Genomic DNA, 12,822 nt, shown 5'->3' with positions numbered 1-12,822 from the left:
GACAATTTCTTACCTGCTTGATCTCCATGTGAGGAGGTAGGGGCTCTCTCCTGCTTCCTTTGCTCTTCCTCTTGTTATTGGGACTTTTAAGTTGTCAGCCTCTCAGTGATAATGAGATCTTATCATTAACACCTTTGGTGTTATTTCTGTTGTGTGGATGCTTTCTCATTTTGCTCACTTTAGGTAGTCTTTATTTTCTGCTTCTCAGGACTATGCCAGCATTTAGAGGATTGTCTTGGACCTTTCTTAGCAAAATCCACAAATAGTATATGGAGTAATTTTGGAGTAATAAATAGGACTCTGAGCTCTTTTTAATGGGCTGTCAGGGCAAAAGAAAGACTTTTATATTGTCCTAATCTCTGAAATATTTCCTGGGCACTTTATTTCAAAGCAACCTTGAAAGATGAGAATATCAAAGAGTTTTTCAGCCCCCTGACTTTTAGCATCCGTGGAAGAGCTGTTTGGTTGTAATTCTTTACTGAAGTCCTTACAGCTGCTTCTCTTCCCTAATGCTCCATTGCAGGGGTGAACTTAAAAAGACAAGATGTTCTGACACAGTCATGCTGAAGCCTGGTAGAAGGCCCTCAGGGTCTTGACGTATTTTATGCTAGAATCTATCCTGATGTTGATTATGGTTCTGTTAGGACTGTGAAAGAACCTCAATCACCCTGAGAAGGTCCTAACAGAGGTGGAGAAAATTTTGTTGTCTGGAATGATGCATCAAGAGATCTTACAAATGTTTACCTTCCAGGACAGTTCTCACTGGCTGATATTATGGATCGTAATCTTGTTTTCAGGACAGAAAACTCAACGTAAGGTCAAGTCTGACCTGTATTTACTTAGAATCAGAGGGGGAAAAAAAGCTAGTCTAAAAAACTTTAGTTCAACAATAGTAAATACAGCATTGAAGATGTCAGCTGCTAATATTGGATAAAGAGGGGGGCACTTGATGGGATGAGCACTGGGTGTTATGCTATATGTTGGCAAATTGAGCTCCAATAAAAAAAAAAACGATTAAGTAAACTGAAAAAAAATAATATCGGATAAAATACCCTCAAACTAACTATATTGTAAGTTTACCTCTTTTTCTATAGGCATACATCTTTTCAGGATGTCTTTTGCATTCTGCCACAAAGTATGTTTGTATATTAATTTTTTAAAAAATATTTTATTTATTATTTATTTGAGAGAGAGAGGGAGAGCACACAAGTTGAGGGCGGTTGCTGAGGGCATAGGGAGAGGGACAAGAAGACAATCCACTGAGCAAGGAGCCCAATATGGGGCTCTATCCCAAGACCCATGGAATCATAACTTGAACTAAAGGCAGATGCTTAACTGACTGAGCCACCCAGGCACCCCTGTATATTAATTTTCTTATTTCTGTCTTAAAAAGATTTATTTACTTATGAGAGAGAGAGAGAGAGAGAGAGAATCTTCAAGCAAACTCTCCATCGAATACAGAGTCTATGTGGGGCTCAATCCCAGGACCCTGAGATCATGACCTGAGCTAAGATCAGGAGTCAGGTACTCAACCAACAGAGCTACCCAGGTATCCCTGTAGATTAATTTCCAATTAGCCATCAGGAAAAGAATAGTTGCTATCTGTTGAACAAATATAATTAAAAACAAAATCTCTCTTAACCCAGAAATCCTCTTCACAAGGGTAGTAGAGAAAGAAAACAAATTTACTAATGAATAAGCATTAAACCAGAATGTCCTGCACATGACAGGCAATCTGCTAAGAAATTGTAGGCAGAAAAGAATCACACCCCCTTATAGAATCAATCACCTACAACCAATTACATATATGTTTTCAAGATAAATAATAACTGATTCTTAAATAAGAGGACTTGACAACTCCATTTGTTACACATAATTCATCCTAACTTTACCTGGTAATTGGGGTGACCATCTGTGTTAGCTAAATTGCTTTGATCCAAAGGAAAAAGAAACTTCTCTTCTTTTTATAACAGGAGGCAATTTTACAAATTTGAGTAAAATGCCCACTGAAATTTGGCCCCTATTCTCCATTAGAAAGAAACATTATGCTCTCTGTTGTTGGGATTTCAAAAAGATAGTTCCCAGGTACTTGAGAAAGCCATTCTGGGTCATAAGATAGACAAAAGACCAGCTGACAAAGGTTTATTTGGGCTTCAAAAGGATTTGTATACACTTCAAAGAGCTGAGGAAATACAATTCTGTTTTTTAAGGTAAATGCTCAAGGAAAAAGGAGGAGAGGAAAATCTCTTCCCCCTATTTTCAATTGGGAGAATCGACTTATTTTTAATTTGTATTTGTCTTTACTCACCTAAACACTCTAGAGTAAGAGGACTCCAAGAAGGCTGAACAGAGCTATAAGAGTTAAAGTGATAAAAGAATAAAATCTACCTAGAATATTTATTCTTCCAATCCACCTACTCAACTCTATAGTCAACTAATATTTGACAAAGCAGGAAATAATATCCACTGGAAAAGGGACAGTCTCTTCAATAAATGATGTTGGGAAAATTGGACAGCCACATGCAGAAGAATGGAACTGGACAATTCTCTTATACCATACACCAAGATAAAATCAAAATGGTTGAAAGATCTAAATGTGAGACAAGAATCCATCAAAATCCTAGAGGAGAACACAGGCCACAGTAACTTCTTGCAAGATACATCTATGAAGGCAAGGGAAACAAAAGCAACAATGAACTATTGGAACTTCATCCAGATAAAAAGCTTCTGCACAGCAAAAAAACAGTCAACAAAAGTAAAAGACAACCTACAGAATGGGAGAAGATATTTGCAAATGACATATCAGATAAAGGGCTAGTTTCCAAGATCTATAAAGAACTTATCAAACTCAACATCCAAGAAACAAACATACAATCGTGAAATGGGCAGAAGGCATGAACAGAAATTTCTCCAAAGAAGACATACACTTGGCCAATGAGCACATGAGAAAATGCTCTGCATTACTTGCCATCAGGGAAATACAAATCAAAACCACAATGAGATACCACCTCACACCAGTGAGAATGGGGAAAATTAACAAGACAGGAAACAAATGTTGGAGAGGATGTGGAGAAAGGGGGACCCTCTTGCACTGTTGGTGGGAATGTGAACTGGTGCAGCCACTGTGGAAAACAGTGTGGAGGTTCCTCAAAGAGTTAAAAATAGAGCTACCCTATGACCCAGCAATTGCACTGCTGAGTATTTACCCCAAAGATATTGATATGTGAAATGCCAGGACACCTGCACCCCAATGTTCATAGCAGCCATGTCCACAATAGTCAAACTGTGGAAGGAGCCAAGATGTCTTTCGACAGATGAATGGATAAAGATGTGGTATATATATACAATGGAATATTACTCAGTCATCAGAAGAGATGAATACCCACAATTTGCTTCAATGTGGATGGAACTGGAGGGTATTATGCTGAATGAAATAAGTCAATTGGAGAAGGACAATCATCACATGGTTTCACTCATACGTGGGATGTAAGAAATAGCAAAAGGGATTTTAAGGGAAAGGAGGGAAACCGAGTGGGAAAAATTAGAGAGGGAGATAAACCATGAGACACTCCTAGCACTGGGAAACAAACAAAGGGTTGCAGAAGGAGAGGTGGGTGGAGGGATGGGGTAACTTGGTGATAGGCACTGAGGAGGGGTTGAGCACCGGGTGTTATACTATATGTTGGCAAATTTAATTTAAATAAAAAGTGTAAAAAAAATAAAAAAGTAGACTTACAAGAAAAAAAAATCTACCTAGAAAATGGGTAGGGGGGTTCTTGGGAGGAAGGAGGTAGACTAAGCATGTGGCTCACTCTTATATAGATCCAAATAGGATTCCCTTGCAGTAAAGAAATATATTTGCCTAGGAAGGAAATGGAAACTCTAGGAATTAAGGGTGGTATAGAAGCAGTAAGGAACTGATTTCACTGAAGTCCAATTGACTATTCTTTCCATTCCTGATCCCAAGCCTGTGAGTTACAGGTATTATTTAGTGATTTCTTCTCTTTGATATTAAAGACATTTCATTATGTAGCTTCTTTCCATCCTTTCCATGTTTATTCTTCTTCTCTATGTCTCAGTCTTTCTTCAAGCCTCAGCTTACTACAGATTTTAGCCAACATCACAGCATTTTTAAAGTAATTCTAACATTTATATCCATACCCAATGATGCATCTTATTTCCAATTTTTCTACAATTTTAGAGATTTGGGGCTCACCAGAGAACCTCCAGGGCATCTACACTAGTCCCTCCTTACTTAATCTTCTTTCTCCTATTCTCATTTTGAAAAAAATCTCATATATCACATATTTGAAAAATTTTATATTCTTTAGATCAGGATTTGATGCTAAATAATAAAAATTATTTAAAAAATCTTCCAACTTTGTGAGTTTCTTTCTTTTCTGAAGATCAGAGTATAGAATAAATTTTACTTTTATTTTGAATGTCTTGGAATCTGGCTTCCCAAGTAGTATATATTCTTGACTGGGCCAACTTCCCCTTTTGCCAGCTGTTGCAAAATCCAAGGTTATGTGGTTACTTTCTCTCAAGGGTTTAACATTTCTTTTTAACCAAGTCTTTATTTCCTGTTAGAGAAGCAGTTTTACAAGTTACTTTCTACACTTTCAGAGAGAAACACATTTCAGAAGCAAAGTCCAGAATTTCTAAGATAGGATTTGAGCAAGTGAGGTGTCTTGATTATTGATCTCCTATATCACTTGTATAACTTGTGCTTATAAAGTTTATAATCTATATCAAAGTTCATTCACATATTTTATCAATCCAGGATGTGGTGTGTTGTATACTTATAGAATTATTTCCTTCTTCCTCCAGCCTCATTTTTCCTAAAATCAAATACTCTGCAGCTTCCTTCTGCTCCCAAATTTATATATTTTCTTATACGTATATACTTTCTTAATAATTAAATTTATTACGTATTTCTCCTAATCGGCTGTTTTTTTCTTAAATGTGGTTTCTATTTCCTCTGCTGTATTCCAGCTGTATCTTGGTGAAATTTGTGGGGTAGACTTACCACTTTCTACCTCATTGACTACTTGTTTTAATAACTTTTTGCTGTGCTGCAACTTTTATAATGGGCAGAAACTGTCTTTATTTTTATTTTTCTCTATGGTATATATCATAAGGTTTGATGCATAGGTGGTTGGTAACTATAAATAAAATAGTGAAGGCAGGGTCTGTTAGTCCTAATTATAAATTTTTTTTAATATATTTTTTAAATTTTTTATTTATTTATGATAGTCAGAGAGAGAGAGAGAGAGAGAGAGAGAGAGAGGCAGAGACATAGGCAGAGGGAGAAGCAGGCTCCATGCACCGGGAGCCCGATGTGGGATTCAATTCGGAGTCTCCAGGATCGCGCCCTGGGCCAAAGGCAGGCGCCAAACCGCTGCGCCACCCAGGGATCCCTTAATTATAAATTAATATAAGACTAATATTTGAAAATATTTTTTTATCTTCTTAAGCCAAAATAGAGTAATCAGGCAGATAAGGAAACAGGATACTTAAATCTAGAAGTGTGAAAACAGGACAAGCAGACCGAAATTGACAAATCAGAGACAAAGATCAAACGAGAGTAAAGTAGGTATGTTTATAGGAACAAGAAGCAAATAAAAATGGAAGTATATTCAGGGCAGAGTGATTCATAAACCAAAACTAGTTTAAAGGTTTTATTTATTAGAGAGAGAGAGAGAGAGAACACATGATGAGACCAGGGGGAGAGAAAGAAAGGGAAGGAGAGGGAAAGAATCTCAAGCAGATTCCACATTGAGCATGGGACTCGATCTCATGGCCCTGACATCATGATCTGAGCTGAAACCAAGAGTAGGATGCTTAACCAACTGAGCTACTCAGGTGCCTCAAACTGAAGCTAGTTTAGAAGGCCTTTTATAATTGGTTATTTTGTTTATCAATACCTATATAAGTAATACATGCAGCAATAGTATTGAGTGGAGTTCTTATCTACCACATTCATAATTCTGAACAGAATAATGTCTGATAATCCCATGCTTTGAAGTCTCTAGATTCTCAGCCTTTGAATATATATTGTGGTTTATTTTGATGGTAAGTGTGAAAGAGTAATGGGAAAATATCCCCTGAGTTTAAAAAGTAATTTGTAGAAAAAAACAAAAGCAAAGTCTTCCTTTGGGTACTCAATGAGGTTAAGGCCTTAGTAAATTTGTTAGGTTTAAACTCGTCATATGCATATGGTAGATTGCCTGAGTAGGTATGTATCTTCCAGTGATGGATATGCTCTGCCAGGAACTTAGCCTGCTTCTTTATTAAAACAATTGCTAAAATAGTTCAAATTCAACAACACACTTTGCCATGGAGTGAGGATAGTAGAGGGTGATGATATGAAGAAACACATGGAATCTTACTGAATTTTAATATGGGAGGTAGGAGGAGTGAGACTCGGATTTGGCGTGGACTCAGACATGGACCCTGAGGCTTTGTCTCTTTCAGCTTTTATTAAGAAAGATAGCAGGGATGCCTGGGTGGCTGGTTGAGTGCCTGCCTTTGGCTCAGGGCCTGATCCCAGGGTCCTGGGATAGAGTCCCATATGAGGCTCCCCACGGGGACTCTGATTCTTCCTCTGCCTATGTCTCTGCCTCTTTCTCTGTGTCCCTCATGAATAAATAACTAAAATCTTTTTTTTTTTTTTTTTTTTTTTTTTTTTTTAAAGAGAGAGCTAGCAGATTAGCTATAGGAATGATTAACTTTGGGAAGCAGAATAAACATGTTTACTTCAACGGGTTAAAAAAAAAAATAGGCTATTAACTCAAGGTGGGGGCAGAGGATCTGAATTTGGAGAACAATGTGGAGAAGAATCAGTGGCCTGACTCAGGACCTCACATATCCCCAGTGCGCCTAGGACTATGACACTCATTTCTCAGATAAGCTCTGGAGCTGGTTCCCCACAACACCTAAACAAAGTTATAGGATATAAATACCATGAAACCATATAAAATAAAGATTCTTCACTTTTGAAGAATTTTGTCCCTTTTTAGGTGAAGTTCAATTATGGGTAGTATCTAGGGAAATATTTTGGGAGTTAAAGGTATTTAACTCTCAACTACAAATCCTACCCCATAAGCTGCTTCTGCCTGTCCATCAGGCAAGCATGGCTTTAGTAAAGAGAGTTTTCCAATTGCAAAAGCAAGATAAAAACAGAATATGGGGAAAATAAATTTGTCTGACCTGTATGCTGATGTCCCAGAAGAAGGCAGAGAGGGTGCTTTCTGTTAGTGGGTACAGAGTAGGCAATCAATCCAGACAACAGAAAACTTTTACTTGTTGGAATAATAAATTATCCTACCACTGTGCTTCAGATGCTCCTGAGGGTACCCTTTGGAGTTTTTCTTTCTGAAAAACAAGTGAGAAACACACTTTTCAACTCTTCTGGCCAGCCCATGTTCCTTTTCAGCATATCTTTGATCCCCTCTCCTAGGAAACGGACTTAACCTTGCTGGGCCAGGTTATGTGAGTAGGTGGAGGATGGGTTAGATGGGTATGGATATTAAGGAGGATGCTTGTTATAATGAGCATTGGGTGTTGTATGTAAGTAATGATTCACTGAATTCTACTTCAGAAACCAATATTTCACTGTATGTTAACTACTTGAAATTTAAAATAAAAACCCCAACAAAACAAAACAAGACAAAAAGATAAGACAGATTAATAAAATGCTCTGCTTTTTGAAATTTAATAGGAGAATACCAAGAAAAAAAGTTGTAAGCTGGTTCCCTTTTAAAACTTCCAATGGTAAAACAAAACAAAACAAAACAAAACAAAACAAACAAAACTTCCAATGGTTTGTCTTGCCTCATATACATCCAATCAGAATGTCTGAGCAGGGGGAGAGCCAGACATTAGTATTTTTAAAAGATAGCTGGTAATTAAGAAACACTGCTCTTGAAAAAAACAAACATAAGAAATATTTTTTTACCTTGTTAATTACAGGAGCTTTCTGGACCAGAGGCAGGGTATTTTTTTCTGCCTTTGGTGGTTCTTTACTTTGGAAAGTTGACACCGTTCCTTTTGCTGACATTATTGTAGTTTGGTGTATAGATCTATTGGCAATTGTCTTTATACACCAGAAGTTTTGGTGACAGCTGTGTTTGATCTCTTATTGATAATTTGGGTGCACTATGTGTAGATCCAATACCTGGTTCTCTACATGGAGTGATTTCTTTTTGAAGGGAATCTTTAAGATCTACCTTTAAATATCTTCTTTCAACAATCTTTCTAAAACTTTCACATTTGGGGGCACCTGGGTGTCTCAGTCAGTTAAATGTCTGCCTTCAGCTCAGGTCATGATCCCTAGGGTCCTGGGATGGAGTCCTGCATCAGACTCCCTGCTCAGCAGGGAGTCTGCTTCCTCCTCTGCCCATCCACCCTGCTCGTGATCTTTTTCTCTTTTGCACTCTCTCTCTTTCTTAAATAAATGCATAAAATCTTTAAAAAATTAAAAAAATAAAATTCTCACATTTGGAAAAAGTCCAATTTTAAAAAAAATCAACATGTTACCCTTCTTTAGTTAATATGTTCATCAAACAAATATTTGTTAATCACTCATTCCATTCCTAGGACCTCTTCCAGTTACTGGAAATATGGAAATAAGCAAGACAGAGATGGTCACAAATCTCATGGATATTACATTGTAGAAAGAGAAGGGAGTGATGAGACTGAAAATGAACAAGGAAGTAAATGTACAAATTCTATGATATAATTTAGGATACTCTAAATGCTTTGAGAAAACCAAAATGAGGTAATAGGATAAAAAGTATTGGAGGTAGGGTGAAAGTCACCACTTCAATTGTGTGATCTAGAAAGATATCTATGAAAAAGTGACATTTGAGCTAAATTCCAGTGACAAGAAGGATCCACTATGGGAAGGTCTGGGGGCAGATCATCCAGGTATAAAGGGACTCAATGACAGATCCTCATATAGAATGAGCTTCGTAGGTTCAAGAAATTGAAGGCCACTGCAGCTAGAACTAATAAATGAGGGGAAGAGTGGGAGGTGGAAGGGATGGGATCTGAGAGGTAGTGACCCAGGATGATCTTAAGTGTGAGAAACTGAGAACTATGACTCAAGTCGTTGCAGTTGGTTTAGATACTATATTCAAGCACAATACATGCAGGCGAATATGTGTGGACTCTACCAAAAAAAACCAAAAACCAAAAAACAACGACAAATGAATAAACAAACAAAAAGAAGAAACACTGTTACAAATGTATAGAACAAATTGATGGTTGCCAGAGGGAGCATTATGGGCAAAATGGGTGAAGGAGAGTGGGAGATACAGGTTTCCAGTTATGAAATGAATAAGTCATAGGGATAAAAGGCACAGCATGAGGAAGACAGTCAAAGGTATCATAATAGCATTTGTATGGTGACAGATGGTAGTTATACTTGTGGTGAGCATAGCATAACATACGGACTTATCAAATCACTACATTGTACACCTGAAATTGAAGTAATGTTGTGTGTCAACTATAATTTTAAAAAAAGAAGAAGAAATACAAGACTTAAGGAATCAGAAATTCTGGACATGTCATCCAGTCATCAATGTTTTCACAAGCTTTCCAAGTGATTCTTAGGTACACTCAATTGTTATTTTTAGCCTTTAGCCATATTACAGTTAGTTGATATAGGTTCCTCTTGGATATGATAGTTTCTCAGATTTTCTTGTTTTTGCTGACAGTTTTGAAGAGTACTGGTCAGGCATACGTAGCATGCTTTTTGACTGGAATTTGTATTATGTTTTTCTTGTGATTAGACTAGGCTTTTGGGTTTCTGGGAAGAAGGCTACAGAAGTAAAATGTCATTTTCCCCAAGAGTACATACTATCCATATGATTTATGACTATTGATGCTGATCTTGATCGTCTGGGCTGAAGTAGTGGTTCTCAGATTTCTCTTTTGGGTGGAATATCTACATAATTTATTTGGAATTCTTCTGCATGAGAGATTTGTCTCCTCTCTCCATTTGTTACCTACCCATTCATTTATAGATTTTATACTTTGAGTTATAATCCAATACTACTTTATTTCATTGCTCAAATTATTACAACTTTGGCCACCAGAAGCTCTTTCAGGTAGCTCCTGTGCTCCTTTGATGTATTTACATCAGTAAGTATGTGTTAGCACTTCCTTACTTTATGATGTTACAAGATGCTCCAGGCTCATCTTGCATATTTCCTGTCTCAGTCCTAGAATCATTCAAGTTTGAGAACAACTGTTTTAGACTAATCATTTGAGGAAAGAATATATGCTTAGGAGGAAAACATAGGTTCAGACCATCAGAAATGTAGACCAAAGTAAAGAGTTAGATATTATTCTAGCCATCTTAAACACCACTGGAAATTTTAGTCAGGGGAGACATATTCTTTGATATATTTCTAAATGGAGAATAGATTGTAAAGGAAAGCAAGAATGAACATAGACAATTTAGGAATTTAGAGAAAACTAACAAAACTTGAACTAAAGTGGTAGGAATGGATATAGTGAGAAGTGGCTGGATATAGTGAGAAGTGGCTTGAACTAAAGTGTAGGAGTGGATATAGTGAGAAGTAGCTGGATTCAGAATGTGTTTTGGAGGCAGAACCCAAAGTATTCATTGATGGACTGATAAATGGCACATGGAGATAGAGTAGAGAGCTGAAGGGAATGAAGGAAACAAATCATAGATAAAAAATAAAGGACCCAACTGCATGAAAGACCTAAATATGAGACAAGAATCTTTAACCTCAGCCACATCAACTTCTTGCTAGACATGTCTTCAAAGGCCAGGGAAATAAAAGCAAAAACAAACAATTGGGACTTTATCAAGATAAAAAGCTTTTGTACAGCAAAGGAAACAGTTGGCAAAACTAAAAGCCAACAGAATGGGAGAAAATATTTGCAAGTGTCATATTAGATAAGGGCTAGTATCCAAAAGTCTATAAAGAACTTATTAAACTCAATACCCAAAAGCCAAATAATCCATTCAAGACATGGGCAGAAGACATGAACAGACATTTTTCAAACAGGACATACAAATGACCAACAGACACATGAAAAAATGCTCAAAAAAATAAAAGAAAAAAGAAAAAAATGCTCAACATCACTCACGTCATCACTCACATCAGGAATTACAAATCAAAACCATAATGAAATATCAACTCACATCTCTCAGAATAGCTAACATTAACTATTAGGGAAGCAACAATGTTGGTGAGGATGCAGAGAAAGGGGAACCCCCTTACACTGCTGGTGGGAATGCAAGCTAGTACAGTCACTCTAGAAAACAGTATGGAGGTTCCTCAAAAAGTTAAAAATAGAACTACCCTATAACCTAGCAATGACACTAACTAGGTATTTATCCAAAGAATACAAACATAGTGATTCAAATGGCACCTGCACCCTAATGTTTAGAGCAGTAATGTCCACAATAGCCAAAACTATGGAAAGAGCCTAAGTGTCTATCAACAGATGAATGAATAAAGAAGATGTGGCATATGTTTATAATGGAATATTACTCAGCCATCAACAAGAATGAAATCCTGCCATTTGCAATGATGGAACTAGAAGGTATTATATACTAAGTGATAAATATCTGACTGATTCTTATCAGTCAGAGATAGACAAACATCATATGATTTCATTCATGTGGAATTTAAGAAACAAAACAGATAAACATGGGGGAGGGAAGGAAAAATAAAATAAGATGAAATCAGAGAGGGAGACAAACCATAAGAGATTCTTAACTATAGGAAACAGGCTTGCTGGAGAGGAGGTCGGTAGGGGGATGGGGTAACTGGGTGACAGGCATTAGGAGAGCACTTGAGGTAATGAGCCCTGGGAGTTATATGCAACTGATAAATCACTAAACTCTACACCTGAAACTGATAACATACTATATGTTAATTAACTGATTTTAAGTTAAAAAAAAAAGACCAAGAGTTAAGGAGTCAAGAACAGGTGAGGTAGGGAAGTTTGCAGAGGAGTAGGTTTGGGGATTGAAAATCAATTTCTGTGTTGGACATGTTAAATTTGAGATGTCTATTAAACATACAGGACACATTAAGTGAACGAACAGCTTGCGTATTTGCAAGTAGATAAGCAGGTATGAACTTGCAGAAAGTTCAGCATTGGAGATGTAAATTTGGGAATGCTTAGCACTGAGATGGTATTCAGAGTCATGATAATAGTATTCCAAGTTGTGTAACTGCATAATAATGTCTTTCAGCAGAGGAACAAGACTCAAGAAAGGAGACTATGAAAGAAAAACCGATAGAAGAAAACATGGAATCTGGTGTCACAGAAGCCAAGGTAAGAATGAGTTTCAGGAAAGAGATAATAACATTGCAGAATGCTGCTGAGAGACTGAGGAAGATGAAAGCAGAGAATTGCCCATGGAATTTGGCAAAAGCAGTATAGGCGATAATTTTGACAAGAGTTCTTTCAGTGGAATGATGGGGATGCAAATTTGTTAGGAGTGGTTTCAGAGAGAGTAGATAGTGAGAAAGTACGAATAACTATGGACAACTCTAGATTAATTTTATTGTAAAGGGGGTCAAAAATGAGATAGTAGCTGTAAGTTAATATGGGTATTGGTTTGCACACTGTCCCTCTTACATGGAATGGCAGAACACTCCAGATCAGTAGGTGGCAGGTTTTAATAAGCAAGGGAATTTGTTTATAAGCCTTGTTTTGGGGAGCTGCAAGATGAATAGATCCCTGCACCCTCCTGCCAGAATCTTAAAGTTTATGTGGAAGCCTTAACCGGGTTCAGTCACATAATATATCCAGATGATCTCAATA

General features: G+C 37.1%; 1 long non-coding RNA gene across 3 annotated transcripts in view; it reads right to left on the bottom strand.

The window, feature by feature from the left end:
• LOC112675902 (uncharacterized) overlaps positions 1 to 12,822 on the bottom strand; it is a 91,114-nt gene that overhangs the window by 42,297 nt on the left and 35,995 nt on the right. For all 3 annotated transcript variants that reach the window (XR_007407467.1, XR_007407465.1, XR_007407466.1), the window contains exon 3: positions 7,213 to 7,377. This is a non-coding gene — a long non-coding RNA (uncharacterized LOC112675902). The remainder of the gene's footprint in view (positions 1 to 7,212; positions 7,378 to 12,822) is intronic.

This window comes from Canis lupus, chromosome 30 (genome assembly GCF_003254725.2).
Source record: "Canis lupus dingo isolate Sandy chromosome 30, ASM325472v2, whole genome shotgun sequence".
NCBI lineage: Eukaryota > Metazoa > Chordata > Mammalia > Carnivora > Canidae > Canis > Canis lupus.
This window is presented reverse-complemented; position numbering and strand designations above follow the sequence as displayed.